Source organism: Schistocerca piceifrons, chromosome 2 (genome assembly GCF_021461385.2).
Source record: "Schistocerca piceifrons isolate TAMUIC-IGC-003096 chromosome 2, iqSchPice1.1, whole genome shotgun sequence".
NCBI lineage: Eukaryota > Metazoa > Arthropoda > Insecta > Orthoptera > Acrididae > Schistocerca > Schistocerca piceifrons.
The window spans coordinates 333329430-333347622 of NC_060139.1; positions in this window are offsets into that span (position 1 = coordinate 333329430).

Genomic DNA, 18193 nt, shown 5'->3' on the forward strand with positions numbered 1-18193 from the left:
TCGCCCCTACTGTTCAGTCTATACATCGAAGAAGCAATGACAGAAATAGAAGAAAGGTTCATGAGTGGGATTAAAATTCAGGGTGAAAGAATATACATGACAAAATTTGATGATGACTTTGTTATCCTAGGTGAAAGTGAAAAGACTTACAGGAGCTGCTGAACAGATTGAACAATCTAATGAGTGCAGAATATGGGTTGAGAGAAAAACAAAAGGAAGACGAAATTAATGAGAAGTAGCAGAAATGGGAACAACAAAAAAAAAAAAAAAAAAACTTAACATTAGAAAGGGGTTCATGAAGTTAAGGAATTCTGCTACCTGGACAACAAAATAACCCATGATGGATAGGGCAAAGAGGACATAAAACGCAGACTGGCATTGGCAAAAAAAAAGGCATCCCTGGTGAAGAAAAGACTACTAGTATCAAACATAGGCCTTAATTTGAGGAAGAAATGTATATTTTATGCACAGCATTGTACGGTAGTGGAACATGGACTGGGGGAAATCCAGAAGGGAAGAGAATTGAAGCAGAGGAATGTTGAAAACCAGGTGGACTAATAAGGTATGGAAAGGGACAGGATGACAGGACATCTGTTAAGACATCAGGGAATAACATCCATGGTACTAGAGGGAGTTGTAGAGGGTAAAAACCATAGAGGAAGGTAGAGATTGAAATACCGGGTGATCAAAAAGTCAGTATAACTTTGAAAACTGAATAAATCACAGAATAATGTAGATAGATAGGTACGAATTGACACACATACTTGGAATGACATGGGGTTTCATTAGAACCAAAAAATACAATTGTTCAAAAAATGTCCGACAGATGGCGCTTCATCTGATCGGAATAGCAATAATTAGCATAACAAAGTAAGACAAAGCTAAGATGATGTTCTTTACAGGAAATGCTCAGTATGTCCACCATCATTCCTCAATGATAGCTGTAGTTGAGGAATAATGTTGTGAACAGCACTGTAAAGCATGTCCGGAGTTATGGTGAGGCATTGGCGTCGGATGTTGTCTTTCAGCATCCCTAGAGATGTCGGTCGATCACGATACACTTGCGACTTCAGGTAACCCCAAAGCGAATAATCGCATGGACTGAGGTCTGGGGACCTGGGAGGCCAGGCATGATGAAAGTGGCAGCTGAGCACACAATCATCACTAAATGGTGAGCGTAAGAGATCTTTCACGCATCTAGCAATACTTTGTTTTTTTGTTCTAATAAAACCCCATGTCATTCCAAGCATGTGTCTCAATTTTTACATCTCTATCTATATTATTCTGTGGCTTATTAAATTTTCAAATTTATACTGACTTCTTGATCACCCGGTACATCCTGCAAATAATTGAGTATATAGGCTGCAGTTACTACTCTGAGATGAAAAGGTTGGCACAAGCGAGGAATATGTGGTGGACTGCATCAAATCAGTCCTAAGATTGATGAGAGAGAGAGAAGTAAAATGGCCAAGGAAAGAGTACACTGATCGGCCAGAACATGATGACCACCGACCTACTATTGATACAGACCTGTCCAGGGGATAGCAGCCTGACCTGGCGAGAAATGACTGCTACTCAGACACGTGCACAGGACATGTAGTATCAGATGAGTGTGCTGTCCGTGTGTAGAATGGGGAAGGTGCACCATCTATCTATCTATCTGAGTTTGTCCAGGGGCAGATTGTGATGGCCCAGAGGCTTAGCACAAGCGTTTCAGAAAACTGCATGACTTGTCACATGTTTGAGGAGTGGTGTGGTGAGTGTCTTCAACATATGGCAAAACCAAGGTGAAACCACATGTAGACATCATGAGGTTGGTGGCCACCCATCACTACAGATGTCAGACACCACAGGCTGGGCAGACTGGTAAAACAGGACAGGCGGCTAACTGTGGCAGAACTAACATCAGACTTTAATGCTGGGTGGAGTACAAGTGTGTCTGAGCTCACAATGCACTGGACACTCTTAATAATGGGCCTCTGTAGCTGATGACCCATGCATGTGCCAATGTTAATACCACAACATCGGCAACTGTGACTGAAGTGCGCATACGATCATCGGCACTGGACACTGGCGCCATCGCAGAGTGTTGCATGGTCTGATGAAGCCTGATATCTTCATCATCCCACAGTGAGGGCATGAATCCATCTTCTTTCATGGGAACAACTCCTTGACACCTGTGCTGTGGGATGGAGACAAGCTGGTGGGTGCTCCATTATGCTGTGGGGAACATACACGTGAGCGTCCATCGGTCCATTGGAGCTCATGCAAGGCACCATGATGGCCAAGGAGTATCATAAACTGGTTGTAGTTCACATGCAATCTCTACCTTCCTCTACGGTTTTTACCCTCTACAGCTCCCTCTAGTACCATAGATGTTATTCCCTGACGTCTTAACAGATGTCCTGTCATCCTGTTTCCAACAAGATAATGCACCATATTACACCGCTACGGATGTGATTGAGTGTTTCAAGGAACACACTGGTGAGTTCCAATTGACGTGCTGGCACCACAGCTCACAAGATCTGAACTCGATTAAACACATCTGGGAAGTGATTGAACATGGTGTCAGTTCTCATTGCCTCCTCTGGAATTTATGGGAATTAGGTGATGTGTGTGCGCATGTGCATGTAGGTTTGGTGCCTTCTCCCTCCGACAACCTGCCAAGGCCTCATTGTTTCCATGCCACAATGTGTCAATACTGTTATCCACGCCAAAGGTGGACCCAGTGTAATTGGCTGTTAAACACCAATGGGAACCCCAAATCTGTTGGGCAGCACTCCCAGTAAGTTTCAGTGCTACAGAGTGTATGCAGATGCAGAATGTTGCTTAATCTGAATAGTGAATGGTTGACAACACAAGTTGTTATTAGACATAAATACTTACATGCTGACAGTGCGTCTGCACATCTTGGGTAAGAGGCGATTGAACACCCCTTGTTATAGGCTACATTGATTAGCAAATGATGATGTGGAGTCACTAGATTCAACAGTATTAAGTTTTCAGGTTCGACGGAAAAAAGAAATGCTGTGTGGTACAAGGGCTGGATTTCTTGAAAATGTATAATGCAAAATTGACCTTCACAACACATAGTGGTTAGTAAAACATTGTTTTGACTGGGGGAGGGGACAAGGAAGCTGTTGCCAACCACAGGTTCAGCGATCGTGAAGAACTAAACAATTAAACTGCATACAAAGTCATAAAGACTCGATTCGTGTCATAAAGTGCTGCAAGTCGTAGGGAAATTACTTGGGTGTACTACCTGTCAGCATATTTTGTTGGGTGGACCCAATAAAGGAGAATGATGAATTAGGTATGTCACAATGTTTTATATGCAGCAACATATACCTACAAGAGTAGTGAGCATGTGGTTCCCATCAGTGACGATAATTTTGGCACTGGTGAAGTAAGTGTGGCAAAAGGATTGTTAGCAGCTGATTTAACATTCTAGCTGAAGCTGATACAGGTAGATAGAATGTGGACCTTAGCCATAAACAAACCATCAGTGTAGGTGGATTATATGTGAAAGAAGGCCATTTGAGAGGAGAAGAGAAGGTATCCATGGACAAGCAGCTGGTAGATTTCTAGTACCAATTTCATCCTCATGGCCCATGGCAAAAGCTGCAACACTGCACAGGATTCCAATAGGATGTGAGTGAGTCATCTGTGTGTTGGAAACCAATGGGGGTACCCCATCAATTAGAACTGATAATAGAAAAGTTTATTAGCCAGCGGTTGAACACCGGCATAATAGAAGAAAGTAATAGTTTCTTGGAGCACTGGTGATTAATGTACCCAAAAGTCATTGACAGTACAAAGAAATATAGATTCTGTTGCAGTTATTACTGTTTGAACAAACAACAATTACAAATGCTTATTCAATACTGAATATTATGGAGAGACTGGCTAGTAAATACTTCTATGCAATAGACCTAGAATGTATACCATTAATTGAAAGTAGTGCCAGTAGACAGACCACAGATCCCTTGGGGCCATTACTAGTATTGGAAAATACTGTTTGGTTAGAGTGTTAAGGGGTTTAAAGTCGTGATAATGCATGGTCTACCTCTATGACATTATCGTATTCACAAAGGATATTGAGGAGCATGTGCAGCCATTAAGAGAAGTTCTTAGGAGACAGTATTCCACACACCTGGCCATACAGGCTGAGAAATGCCATTTTGCATTAAAGAAAGTAAACTACTTGGGAAATGCGGTTACCCATGATGGTGGGAAAATTGATCCCAATTGATATAGGTAGTGCAAAGTTTCTTGGCACCACACATATGTTAAGAGTTAAGCCTTTTTAGGATTAGCTAATTATTATAGAAAATCTGTGATGTGATTTCGGATACTGCGTGACCACTTACGCATTTGTTGTAGGTTATGAAGTTCCAACGGTCAGCAAAATGTTTAGCCATATTTGGAAAACTGAAGCAGGCACTTGGGCACTAACAACTAGCATTGCGTTAATCTTCCTATATTTATTATACTGTGTGGTGATGGTAGGAAACAGGTGGTGGGTTGTATTATGAATCGAGAAGAAGAGGGTAAATAACATCCTGTTGCTTACACCTCACTGCAATTGAACAAGGTAGAGAAGAATTACTGGAGCACTGAGAAGGAACCATTGCTATATGTTATCCATATAGCAAAAAAAGTGAGTCTGACTTTGAAGCAGTTCATGAAACAGGTAAGAATCATAACAACATGAATGGGCTGAGCAGAAAGATTGGACACTGGGACATACCCTTGCTGAGTGGCAGGTGACACAAGCCATCGATGCAGATTGCAAACTATTCAAAACATAGCTGCAGTTCTCTGTTCACACAGTTTCTTGTGTAGGTTAACGAAACAGCACATCATAAGGTCTGCTGTGCAATGGGAAAAGGTGGTAAAAGCACATGAAGTTCCTTTTAGTTGGCGTGGAGGACATAGGATGACAGACAGATGAGTAGCTGAGTGTCAGTTGTAGAGAAGATGGAAGCAATATGTGGATGAGTTTGCAAGAAACTGTGTACCACGTGCATAACATGCAAACTTATGTCAACAGCAAGTGCTGCTGCAAAGATCTGCAGAGGACCCAAACTCTTAGAGGTGACTGGAATTTGTATTTTAGGACCACTTAACCAGACAGTGATACTAAACCACTACACTCTATCATAGATAATTTCTCATGATATATTGCAATGGTCACCATCTCCAGTTGACAGGTGAGCACAGTAACACATGTGATGGTAAATAACTGGTTGCTGAAGTTTGGTGTCCCTGAGAAAATCGTGACCAATGCACCAATTTCATGTCAGAGCACATGAAACAGTTGTCACTCATTACATATTCATAAACTAAGAACTGGTCTATTATATCCAAAGCTAACTGCAGAACAGAAATGTTACTTAAATGATCATACTGATGCTGTGGTATTATGTCATTAGCCACCATAATGACTGGGATGCTTATTTATCAAATGAAGGAGTTATGCAGAATTGTAAATCTTGGTGGCCAGTGAATGAATGTGTGATGTTGCAGTGCGATTTCATTATGCAGATGGCAAGGATCATAAATGGGGGACAAGTCGATACCATGGCATAAAGGCTTTTGCAAATTTCATTCTGTACTGTTGGATAGTAACTCAAGATACCCAGAAATCAGGATTTGGGAAAGGACGTGCAGTTGGGTTCAAGGAATCCATTAGAGTAATTGGTGAATTGATCGACATTGGAATAGGAGTGATGCTACTATTTGATGACGGTGACAGGAATGAGTGAACCATGGCTGAACACAGCATCAAGAAGGAAGCGATCAACCTAGAGCGATGACAGAATAAGAGTACTGAGCAATCATCAGAGGGGCCCAGATTTATCATTATCATTGATCTGACATGCAACTGGTGCTTCAGTGACCACAAGGACCATTAATAGGCAGCTCACAGGAAGGGCACTGAGCTCACGGCATCCCTAGTGATGAATACCATTGACCTCTGCACTCCAAAAACCTGTTTGCCGCATGGTGGGCACATTTGCCTGGAATCTCATTGACTCGAGTAGAATTGTCTTCAGTGATGAGTCCCACTTCAAACTGAGACCCGATAACCAGCAAAGAATTGTCTGGAGACACTCCAGACAGTGCTGGAATACCAACCTCACTTTTGCCCACCATATTGCTTGACAACCCTCGTCTGGGGTGCCATTTCATTTCATAGCGGGATCCTTTTGGTTATCATCTACGGCACCCATAGGGCGCAGCGATATGTTGACAATATTCTATGCCCCATTTTGTTGCCCTTCATGCTAAGCCATCCTGGGCTTACATTTCAGAAGGATAAAGCCAGCCTGCATACATCCAAATTTCTTACTACTTTTTTCTCTCTCGTGCTTGCCAAACTATACCTTGACCAGCAAGATCACCGGATCTCTCCTCAGTTGAGAACATTTCGAGCTTTATGGACAGAGCCCTCCAACCAGTCCAGGATTTTGATGACCTAATGCACCCTTTGGACAGAATGCCACACAGTATCCCTCAAGAGGACAACCAACAACTCTGTCGATAAATGTCAAGCAAAATAATTGCTTGTGTAAGGACCAGAGGGGGCCAATGCATTATTGACTTGCTCAATGAAGTTCTTTCTCTTGAATAAATCATCCAATTTTTCTGAAATTTTAATGATATGGTGTTTTTTTTCTCCTCAGAATGTAAATTGCAAACCCGTGATAGTACTGGAAAATCAGAAGGAATGGGGAACCAGTATGGAATTTTGCTAGCACACTGAAGGATGAGACTGAGCAAGATAGTGCAGAGTTTAGCACACTGGGTTCACATTTGAGGGGACAATGGTTCAAATCCCCATCCATCCATCCATCCATCCATTTAGGTATAGGTTTTCTGTGATTTTCCTAAATTTCTCAATGCAAATTCAAGGAGGTTTCCTTTGAAAACAGCACAGCTTATTCCCATCCCCAGCCTTTCATAATCTGAGCTTGTGCTCCGTCTGCAAAGACCTCACTCGAATCTTCCTTCTTTCTTTTTGAAGAGTTTGTGGTAGTGGATGAAAACCAAACACCAAGGCTACTGAACATCAGGAAACAATAGGACAGCAATGAGGCAAAAATACCATCGTCTAGGTAGGTCAATGTTTTATGTTAATAAGGTCATAAACCCTGAACGGTGCGACAAAGTAGTTTATAACACAGTACCAGGGACTATAACAAGTAGCTGGAATGGTATCATTGATGGATGTCAAATAGACAACTGTTTAGTTAAGTCAAATGATCATTTTCCCCTAACAAAATTGTAAAAGTTTTATTTTCTCAGCAGTTCTGTCTGTTCCTTGGGGGGTGCTGAATCTGAATTCTATACCTGCTGCCTTGTAGGAGGTCAGGTTCACAACAAAAAACGCAAAAAAACTCCATTTTTTCACATTTTTTCAGTTTTTCACTTACTTCTTAAAAACTGTGTATTTTTAGACAATGGACAATCTTAATTACATTAAAGTAGACAAAGTTTCCTACAGAATGCACTAGTCTGGTTTGGTTTTATGATGAGTGGTATCGGTGCTAGAGCATGCTGAAAAGCATCCATTTATTGGCCATTCTTTGAAAACAAAAAACGCCAACTACCATCCCCTACAACTCAAAAAACATACATCTTAACGAAAATCTATATACCACATGAAAAGACATTAAATTTCTGCAACATCCAATTTTCTCATGAGGGGGAGGGAGCAAATGAAAATTATGTAAAATGCCTTCTGCGCCTTTCGCATAAAAGACCCCCCCACGTATATATATATATATATATATATATATATATATATATATATATATATATATATATATATATATATATATATATCATCAGCACTAATTTTCAGCATACCACACTTAACAAGCTGCTTTGAATGAACTGATGGGAAAACATGTTCAACGACAACTTGAGCAAATTATATTTACAACGTATTAAGTACATGACACTGAATAAAAACATGAATGTGTCATCTGTCTGTGGTAGTGCATGTGTCACGGAGTGAGTGAACATTGAGCCCAGGATTAGATCATCACTTTGAGTAGGTTCTCCATCTGGAGAAGAAAGGAGGCATTTATTAACAGAATATGTGTATAAAAGAGAGATAAGGTGTATATCTGTGCATAACAAAATATCTCTACTAATGCCATGACAACAAATTTTTTTTACTTGTCTCCATTTGGTTGTTTTGTCAATGTCAATGTTTCTTGAGCACTAGAAGGTCCACTTGAAGGGTCTTGGGCACTGGAAGATCCAGGCAAAGTGTGAGTGGCTGTCGAAAGTTCAGACTGGCAAATGACTTGTTGCTGTTCTTCAACTGAAAAATCTGTGCTTTAACTGAATGGTTAAGATGCACAATGCTGCAAAATATTGCATAAGTTAATATCTACTGTCGCCTCAGCTACTTCAGGCAGTGGTATTGTGAGGAGGCCTTCGAGTTAACCTACGTCTTCAATATCAAAATTGTAATTGAGTGTGACCCATTACATCACTGGCACTGTTTCGTGCAGAATAGTCCTGCTTGCCTATAGCCACACTGATCTTGGCAATCCGTCTTGCATTTGGATGAGAGAAGATGTAGAATTCTCATGGGAGCCAGTGGCTTCAGTGTGGTAAGGGAAGCCAACCTAATTTTTGTTAACTTCCACCCTCACTGCATTGGAACACTGTAGTTCCCGACCCACTGCTGCACCTGATGGAAAACGCTGAAGGAAGGTTGTTGAGATGCAGTTTCAGTGTGAGGTAGGGAAGCTATGTTTTCTGTTTTCTTATAGAGTGATGTCAAGTATCAGAACTCGGGGTGAATCGAGATATGTAATATTTAAGAATGCTTGTAAAATAAATGACCACAAGACAACACTTCTTAAAGGTATAAAAAATTACCTTATAGCATAACCTAATGTGCCTTACTTGAAAATCACTTAAAACTATGTATTAGGCACTTTTTACACTTTTTTCAAAGAAATGCTTGCCTATTTCCCGTTCTACTCCACCCATGGGGCAGAATGACAAGGAAATCTTTTTGTGAAATTGTCTGATAAACATTGTAATTATTAGGAATGTCATCTTAAAACCAAGACATAAACTTGTTTAGTGAAGAGCTTAGACTAAGGAATATGGAATTTTTTTTTAAAAAAATTGTTAACACTAAGAAAATATTGTAATGTCACTTTGAAAATTGTACTTCATTTTTAATGCTTAATACTAACTTACTGTTACTTTGTTTCCCACTGTCATGCACCAGATGTATTTTCTGACTTGTGAGTAGACAATGTAGAACTGCTTAGAAATAAATCCTATAACCCCAACTAGAGAAGTTTCTTTATTGAATCTGTGTGGTAAGCTATTTTTCTCTTCTTGTTGACAGTCTAATTATCTCACAGTGTGATGGTTGAGCATTGTCTGTTTGCCATTGACTACAGGTATCTTACAAACTACCGAGCGAGGTGGCGCAGTGGTTAGACACTGGACTCGCATTCGGGAGGACGACGGTTCAGTCCCGCATCCGGCCATCCTGAGGTTTTCCGTGATTTCCCTAAATCGCTCCACGCAAATGCCGGGATGGTTCCTTTCAAAGGGCACGGCCAACTTCCTTCCCCATCCTTCCCTAATCTGATGAGACCGATGACCTCGCTGTCTGGTCTCCTTCCCCAAAATAACCAACCAACCTATCTTACAAACTCATCTTCAGGAACATATTTTTTAAACTTTCCATCTGATTTGTCAACTGTGTATTGGGATTATTCTTAGCTTTAATGTGGTATCTGAGCAGCATTTATTTGTGCATGTCTGTCTCTTTAGATACCTTTAATGATCCCATTTCAGAAGATAAAATGGTTGAAACTGCCATTTCCTTTGATTTAATATCCCATTGTAGTCTATTGGTTTTTGTAGGACATGTTTACGCCACCTGGAAAAGCAAGGAAAAAAGAAATATTTACTTTGAAATGTACTTGCATAAAGAAAATGATGAGACAAAATAGGCACTATCCCATTCTGCTCCAAGAGTGCATTTAAGGTTAACAATTTTTATGCAGCATAACAACTAACTTATTTAAACGTGTTATGTAACTAACATATAGCAAATGGCGCACATTTTAAGATTACATATCATTTAATGGCATGCAATTAACAGCCTATCTTGCGTTGAAATTCACCAAAAGTTATGAAAACACAACTGGAAATGTGAAGGACAATGGTTCACTTACAAATCACACTCCACACCAAGCAAAAATGCCTGTCACACGCCCGCTTCCATTCAGCTACACAGTTACATGTCATTACGATAGACTGCGGCACTCTCCTGATTAGAAAACAGTACAATACTGTTCTTCCCCGAGTTCCTTGCTGCTCATAGCTCAGTTTGTTGAATTTTGTGGATGGATAACCTCGTCAGAAATTTCTCGACCAGCAGCTGTTATTTCCTTGGTTAGTTATTTATAATTTGAGATGTAGACTTTTGGCGGTGGTCTTGAGAAATTTAACTTTGTGTTAGTTGAATCATGCACATGTGGACTTCTATTTCACAGAGAAGCGTGTGTGGTTGGCAACACACTTCTCCACTGCATTTCGCAGATGGTGGAGGAGCTGAAGGGCTGTACCTCTCTCTGACTTCAGAAAATTACATTGGGTGGTTTCTGGAGACCCATCATTATGAGCAGAACTTCAACATCTTCCCCCTCAATTGCAACACACTTGTGAACTGAAGCCAGGGATTCTGCCAACTGTTCTATCAGTGTGTCTGCATCATCATCTGCCTGCTTAGAGTCGATGCCACTATCATTGCATTTTTTCATCAGCTTGGTGATTAGTCTATCGCTGTTTTTCGCGTTTGACAGAAAAGCTGTTCGTGTCAAGTTGCTGCTAAATTACATCTCCATAGACTATTTTTTGGTCAATCACTTGCAGTACTTCATAGACTTGGTAGTCTTCTGTCCATCATAGTAACCATTGAATATGATTGTCACACTTTGGTTGCACTTTTAAAGGTGCACAGGATTCAATAGTTCAAGAAGCCTCACCACCAATTCCTGAGAATGGAGTAGGATGTAAAAGGAAGGATAGCAAGCTGGAGATACTGGCACTAGCCACACGCAAAGTGCCACAAGCATTAAGATTGCAAAAGTAGAGGCGTAGACTAACACATCTTATTTTAAATGCATTCTTTGTTTACTTTTTATTTTCAGGAGTGAATTTTTGTCGATAATGGTAATTAGAGAATTTTTTTGCTATATTGTGCATGAACATTTATCATTATTAATAGTAGGAACATATTCTGCAATGGTTGTTTAATGGATTATGTGTAAATTCATAGGAGTTTCATTGCTGTGATTATGTGTAGAGGAAACATAGTATTCTTAGGAATCCTTGCTAACAATTGTATCTTGTTCATGTAAGCTTTAGTTAGTGGGGAGCATGGGGTGGAATTTTATTGTAGTAATTTATTGTCTCAGACAAGCGTATGGCAACATATAACGAGCTAACTATGGGCATAGATCATGAGCATTGGATATTTCTAAATGGGAAGGTACAGTGATTGCAGCCTCCTTTTCCGAGGTAGTGTCGCTACCAAGGATGACGATGAGGTGCATCATAATACTGCCAGTGCTGCACCTCTTCTGGACAAAGGGGCAGGAACATTACAAAATCAACTGTTGGAAGGAGGGGTACTGTTCTCTGGGCAAGATGTGTCACCCTCTCCAATCACCACTGGATGCTGAAATTAACATACAATGCCTGTGAAGTATGGAGGTTGGATGAGGCACTCCCAAAGCTACATCATGAGGCAGAGAAAATGGTAGTGTCATAGGAAGTATGAGAGGAGTATGTAAGGGATCCATGCTGCAATGATTTAAGCTGAATTAGTATTTTAAAAAATCCTGTATTTATTGTACACACTTTTCAAATAAGCTGGGTGCCAAGTCTTTACAGTATTACTATGAACTGGATCATCCGAAACGGGGAGGCATGTCATGCCATGCAACAGTTATTTTACTGGGCACAAAAATGTGAAAGGGGATCAGACAGGGGCCAACCAGGTGTGGTTACAGCAGGGACCATTCGCTGGTACTGCAAGTACTGCTACCGAGATGGCGGAGCAGTTACCACATATCCAGTCCCAAACAACAGACTCAGAGCCCTTACATCATTGACACAGCAGAAAGTTGAAAGCTGCCGTGGCATTGGTGACCTGTTTGCCACGTGACTGAGCCACATCTTTGCTGTAGCAAAAGAGATGAGCTACACTCATATAAATACTATACATTTTAGACATTGATCAGTTCACCAGCCACCAGCTACGAGGGGATGTCCACAACAGTCAACAAGTCAACATGGGACCACCAGCAGCCACTGTGATACTCTGTCTCTATAGCTGTGGGCCTGGCACCTGCGCAAATCTAGTTGCTACTGACTTCTGCCCAACGGGCCACCTCCGATTACTGCTGGTTGTCTACCCTGGCAATCTGAGGTTCAAGACTTGGCCATGAAGCTATCAAGCCTGTGCAGGCAAATGCTGTTGTTGATCACTGCGAGGCAGCATACCACACAGTAATTCACAACCAATGTTCCAAGTCCACGGACTGCATCACGGACTTAATATCACTTCCAACAAGAAGTTCTCATGTGTCCTTGGAGCCTTTTGTAGTGGCAGCAGTGAATAAAATCTTTACGGTTTTCAAGCCACACCAATTTGAATAAAATTCTTGAGCTTTCGATGGCTAGCTCTGCCTTTGTTGTCAGGAGTACTACTGACTCGAGAATTTTATTCAATTGACATGGCTTGAAAACTGAGAATATTTTATTAAGGAAGTTCTCATGATTGCAAACAAAATCAAATCAACTATCATGAACATAATTGCACCATTTCCTATGGAACAAATAATGAAAGTGAAGGAGTCACAGTTTATTTCAGTGATGATAAATTCTTCCAGCTGTGCAGATTTCAAGCTGATTGCTATCCATATTTATGCTGCACATGTTGAAAACCTAAAATTATTCTATGAGTGCACTGCAGTAGAGTACAAGATACTTTTAGGTTTAAATAAAACAAGTAGTTTCTCTCTTGCACCAGCTGCTGAAAGATTCATTGATGTTTTCCAAGCATTAAAATCCTACTTCCTGTCCCTTGAGAAGTGTCCCATCACCCTAAAGAATGTTTTTTTTTTTTTAAAAAAACAGCTCTCCATCCTTCAGTTTCTTTCAGGACAATTATGAGTAAGTATTTTGTCCGGTAGATTCTATGGATTGGAACAATGAAGCTGCAAACAAAATAAATACTATGCTCCACAAATTAGAAACAAGAATATCTTAAAGATTTTTTACATCTGCAGTAAAATAGCAGTTACATAAGTTGGAAAGTGAAGGGCTAGTGACAGATGATTAGTTAAACTGTATCACTACAGCTTTCTATGATACCTACACAGAATTTTTTTCTTAATGGTGAGAACCCTTCTGGAAGCACTTTAGTCAAAGAAATGGATTGTACCAAATAAACCATCCAGAGGATTCACGTTCTAGAAATGTACAGTTTTGCAAAATCTAGTGCCTTGCACACACATCTGGAACTTGTGGGTACCTGGGAACGGTGAGTCTATCAGTGCCCTTACCCTCATTAAAGCAAAAGAATGTGAATAAAATTGGTAAAACTGTTGCTCACAGTGAGGAGGAAATCTATAAAATGACACTCATTCACTCACTCCCACCTGCCTTATACTTCATCGTGGATGAGGGACAACATTTAGATGAGTGCTGTTGTATAAATAAATACTGTGATGGTAAACTGCTGGACTGTAATATCAAATCAATGAAAGGCATCGGTGAAGTAACATGATATGTCCACTTTTGGCTGAAAATAAGATTTTACTACCATTGTGTGGTTTGAAAATTTCCAGATCTTTTGGTGCTAGAATGAGACCTGTCCATCTGACCATTTCAGAATAACAAAGAGTGTACTTGCTGACCTGGCACGTGAAATACACACAAGAAGTCCACTGTGACTGATGTTACACAAGATAAATTTTTAGACTTCTTGTCCCAGCTACAAAGGCCATTTTGGTGTAACATTTAAAGTGCTGACAGTAAGAAATTTACCATTTTCAAGTACAGGTTCTTTGGCTACTCTACTGAACACAAACATGTAGTGCATCATTGTTGTTGTGGTCTTCAGTCCTGAGACTGGTTTGATGCAGCTCTCCATGCTACTCTATCCTGTGCAAGCTTCTTCATCTCCCAGTAACTACTGCAACATACATCCTTATGAATCTGCTTACTGTATTCATCTCTTGGTCTCCCTCTATGATTTTTACCCTCCACGCTGCCCTCCAATACTAAATTGGTGATCCCTTGATGCCTCAGAACATGTCCTACCAACCGATCCCTTCTTCTAGTCAAGTTGTGCCACAAATTTCTCTTCTCCCCAATCCTATTCAATACCTCCTCATTAGTTATGTGATCTACCCATCTAATCTTCAGCATTCTTCTGAAGCACCACATTTCAAAAGCTTCTATTCTCTTCTTGTCCATGTTTCACTTCCATACATGGCCACACTCCATACAAATACTTTCAGAAACGACTTCCTGACACTTAAATCTATACTCGATGTTAACAAATTTCTCTTCTTCTGAAACGCTTTCCTTGCCATTGCCAGTCTACATTTTATATCCTCTCTACTTCGACCATCATCAGTTATTTTGCTCCCCAAATAGCAAAACTCCTTTACTACTTTACGTGTCTCATTTCCTAATCTAATTCCCTCAGCATCACCCGACTAAATTCGACTACATTCCATTATCCTCATTTTGCTTTTGTTGATGTTCATCTTACACCCTCCTTTCAAGACACTGTCCATTCCGTTCAACTGCTCTTCCAAGTCCTTTGCTGTCTCTAACAGAATTACAAAGTCATTGGCAAACCTCAAAGTTTTTATTTCTTCTCCATGTATTTTAATACCTACTCCGAATTTTTCTTTTGTTTCCTTTACTGCTTGCTCAATATACAGATTGAATAACATCGGGGAGAGGCTACAACCCTGTCTCACTCCCTTCCCAACCACTGCTTCCTTTTCATGTCCCTCAACTCTTATAATTGCCATCTGGTTTCTGTACAAATTGTAAATAGCCTTTCTCTCCCTGTATTTTACCCCTGCCACCTTCAGAATTTGAAAGAGAGTATTCCAGTCAACATTGTCGAAAGCTTTCTCTAAGTCTACAAATGCTAGAAACGTAGGTTTGCTTTTCCTTAATCTAGCTTCTAAGATAAGTTGTAGGGTCAGTATTGCCTCACGTGTTCCAATATTTCTACGGAATTCAAACTGATCTTCCCCAAGGTCAGCTTCTACTAGGTTTTCCATTCGTCTGTAAAGAATTCGTGTTAGTATTTTGCAGCCGTGACTTATTAAACTGATAGTTCGGTAATTTTCACATCTGTCAACACCTGCTTTCTTTGGGATTGGAATTATTATATTCTTCTTGAAGTCTGAGGGTATTTCGCCTGTCTCATACATCTTGCTCACCAGATGGTAGAATTTTGTCAGGACTGGCTCTCCCAAGGCTGTCAGTAGTTCTAATGGAATGTTGTCTACTCCCGGGGCCTTGTTTCGGCTCAGGTCTTCAAGTGCTCTGTCAAACTCTTCACGCAGTATCATATCTCCCATTTCATCTTCATCTACATCCTCTTCCATTTCCATAATATTGTCCTCAAGTACATCGCCCTTGTATAGACCCTCTATATACTCCTTCCACCTTCCTGCTTTCCCTTCTGTGCTTAGAACTGGGTTTCCATCTGAGCTCTTGATATTCATGCAAGTGGTTCTCTTTTCTCCAAAGGTCTCTTTAATTTTCCTGTAGGCAGTATCTATCTTACCCCTCTTGAGATAAGCCTCTACATCCTTACATTTATCCTCTAGCCATCCCTGCTTAGCCATTTTGCACTTCCTGCCGATCTCATTTTTGAGACATTTGAATTCCTTTTTGCCTGCTTCATTTACTGCATTTTTATATTTTCTCCTTTCACCAATTAAGTTCAGTATTTCTTCTGTTACCCAAGGATTTCTAGCAGCCCTCGTCTTTTTACCTACTTTATCCTCTGCTGCCTTCACTACTTCATCCCTCAAAGCTACCCATTCTTCTTCTACTGTATTTCTTCCCCCCATTCCTGTCAATTGTTCCCTTATGCTCTCTTTGAAACTCTGTACAACCTCTGGTTCTTTCAGTTTATCCAGGTCCCATCTCCTTAAATTCCCACCTTTTTGCAGTTTCTTCAGTTTTAATCTACAGTTCATAACCAATAGGTTGTGGTCAGAGTCCACATCTGCCCCTGGAAATGTCTTACAATTTAAAACCTGGTTCCTAAATCTCTGTATTACCATTATATAATCTATCTGATACCTTTTAGTATCTCCAGGGTTCTCCCATGTATACAACCTTCTTTTATGATTCTTGAACCAAGTGTTAGCTATGATTAAGTTGTGCCCTGTGCAAAATTCTACCAGGCGGCTTCCTGTTTCATTTCTTCCCCCCAATCCATATTCACCTACTACGTTTCCTTCTCTCCCTTTTCCTACTACCGAATTCCAGTCACCCATGACTATTAAATTTTCGTCTCCCTTCACTATCTGAATAATTTCTTTTATTTCATCATACATTTCTTCAATTTCTTCGTCATCTGCAGAGCTAGTTGGCATATAAACTTGTACTACTGTAGTAAGCGTGGGCTTCGTGTCTATCTTGGCCACAATAATGCGTTCACTATGCTGTTTGTAGTAGCTTACCCGCACTCCTATTTTTTTTATTCATTATTAAACCTACTCCTGCATTACCCCTATTTGATTTTGTATTTATAACCCCGTATTCGCCTGACCAAAAGTCGTGTTTCTCCTGCCACCGAACTTCACTAATTCCCACTATATCTAACTTTAACCTATCCATTTCCCTTTTTAAATTTTCTAACCTACCTGCCCGATTAAGGGATCTGACATTCCATGCTCCGATCCGTAGAACGCCAGTTTTCTTTCTCTTGATAACGACGTCCTCTTGAGTAGTCCCCGCCCAGAGATCCGAATGGGGAACTATTTTAGCTCCGGAATATTTTACCCAAGAGGACGCCATCATCATTTAACCATACAGTAAAGCTGCATGCCCTCGGGAAAAATTACGGCCGTAGTTTCCCCGTGCTTTCAGCCGTTCGCAGTACCAGCACAGCATGGCCGTTTTGGTTATGTTACAAGGCCAGATCAGTCAATCATCCAGACTGTTGCCCCTGCAACTACTGAAAAGGCTGCTGCCCCTCTTCAGGAACCACACGTTCGTCTGGCCTGTCAACAGATACCCCTCCGTTGTGGTTGCACCTACGGTGCGGCTATCTGTATCGCTGAGACACGCAAGCCTCCCCACCAACGGCAAGGTCCATGGTTCATGCATCATTATCACAACGAAATATAAAGATGTCATGAAAATATAAAGATGTCATGCAGTATGCACCAGCTTCAGAGATGGAATTTTGTAAGAAGTTAGTCTGTTACAGATGATAGATACTGTTCATCAGAAGGAGAAGCACAATGAACTTCTTATTAACCTTCCACAGCTATGACTTTAAGTATCCAGTTTCTTTAATTCTCAGCTTACTCATGATACTCAGTAAACTGTTAAGTGCTAATGGTTGTTGATTCTTTAGTTACTTATTAATTTGACTCCATATTTAAAAAAAGTTGATTGATGTGAGATTGAGACAACCCACCTTTTTTTTATATTCAATAAATGTCATAAGAAATCTTTGTTTGCTTATGAAATGAGAAATTACGGTGTGCTGGGGGCCTAAATAAACGATGGAGAAAGACAAGACTAATTTTTTAAAAAAAATGTCCAATGTGTGAACAGTTTTTTGTTTTACTATAATTTATGTAAACATGAATTACCTGTTTATCACACCAATGCTTGTGATTTTTAGCATCAGTGAAGAACAGCAGGGAATTTTTGTTTTCAGGAGTGAGTGTGTTTAAAACATTAGAAGCTTGGTTGAATATGCACTAGCTGTCCGAGGTTTTAATGTGTGTGTGTGTGGATGGGTGGGGGGAAAAAAAAAAAAAAAAAAAAAAAGACAGACTTACATTAGAAACAATAAAATCTCTGAGAATGATGATAACTACATTTCTTGGGCCCTCTCATATGGGCATCT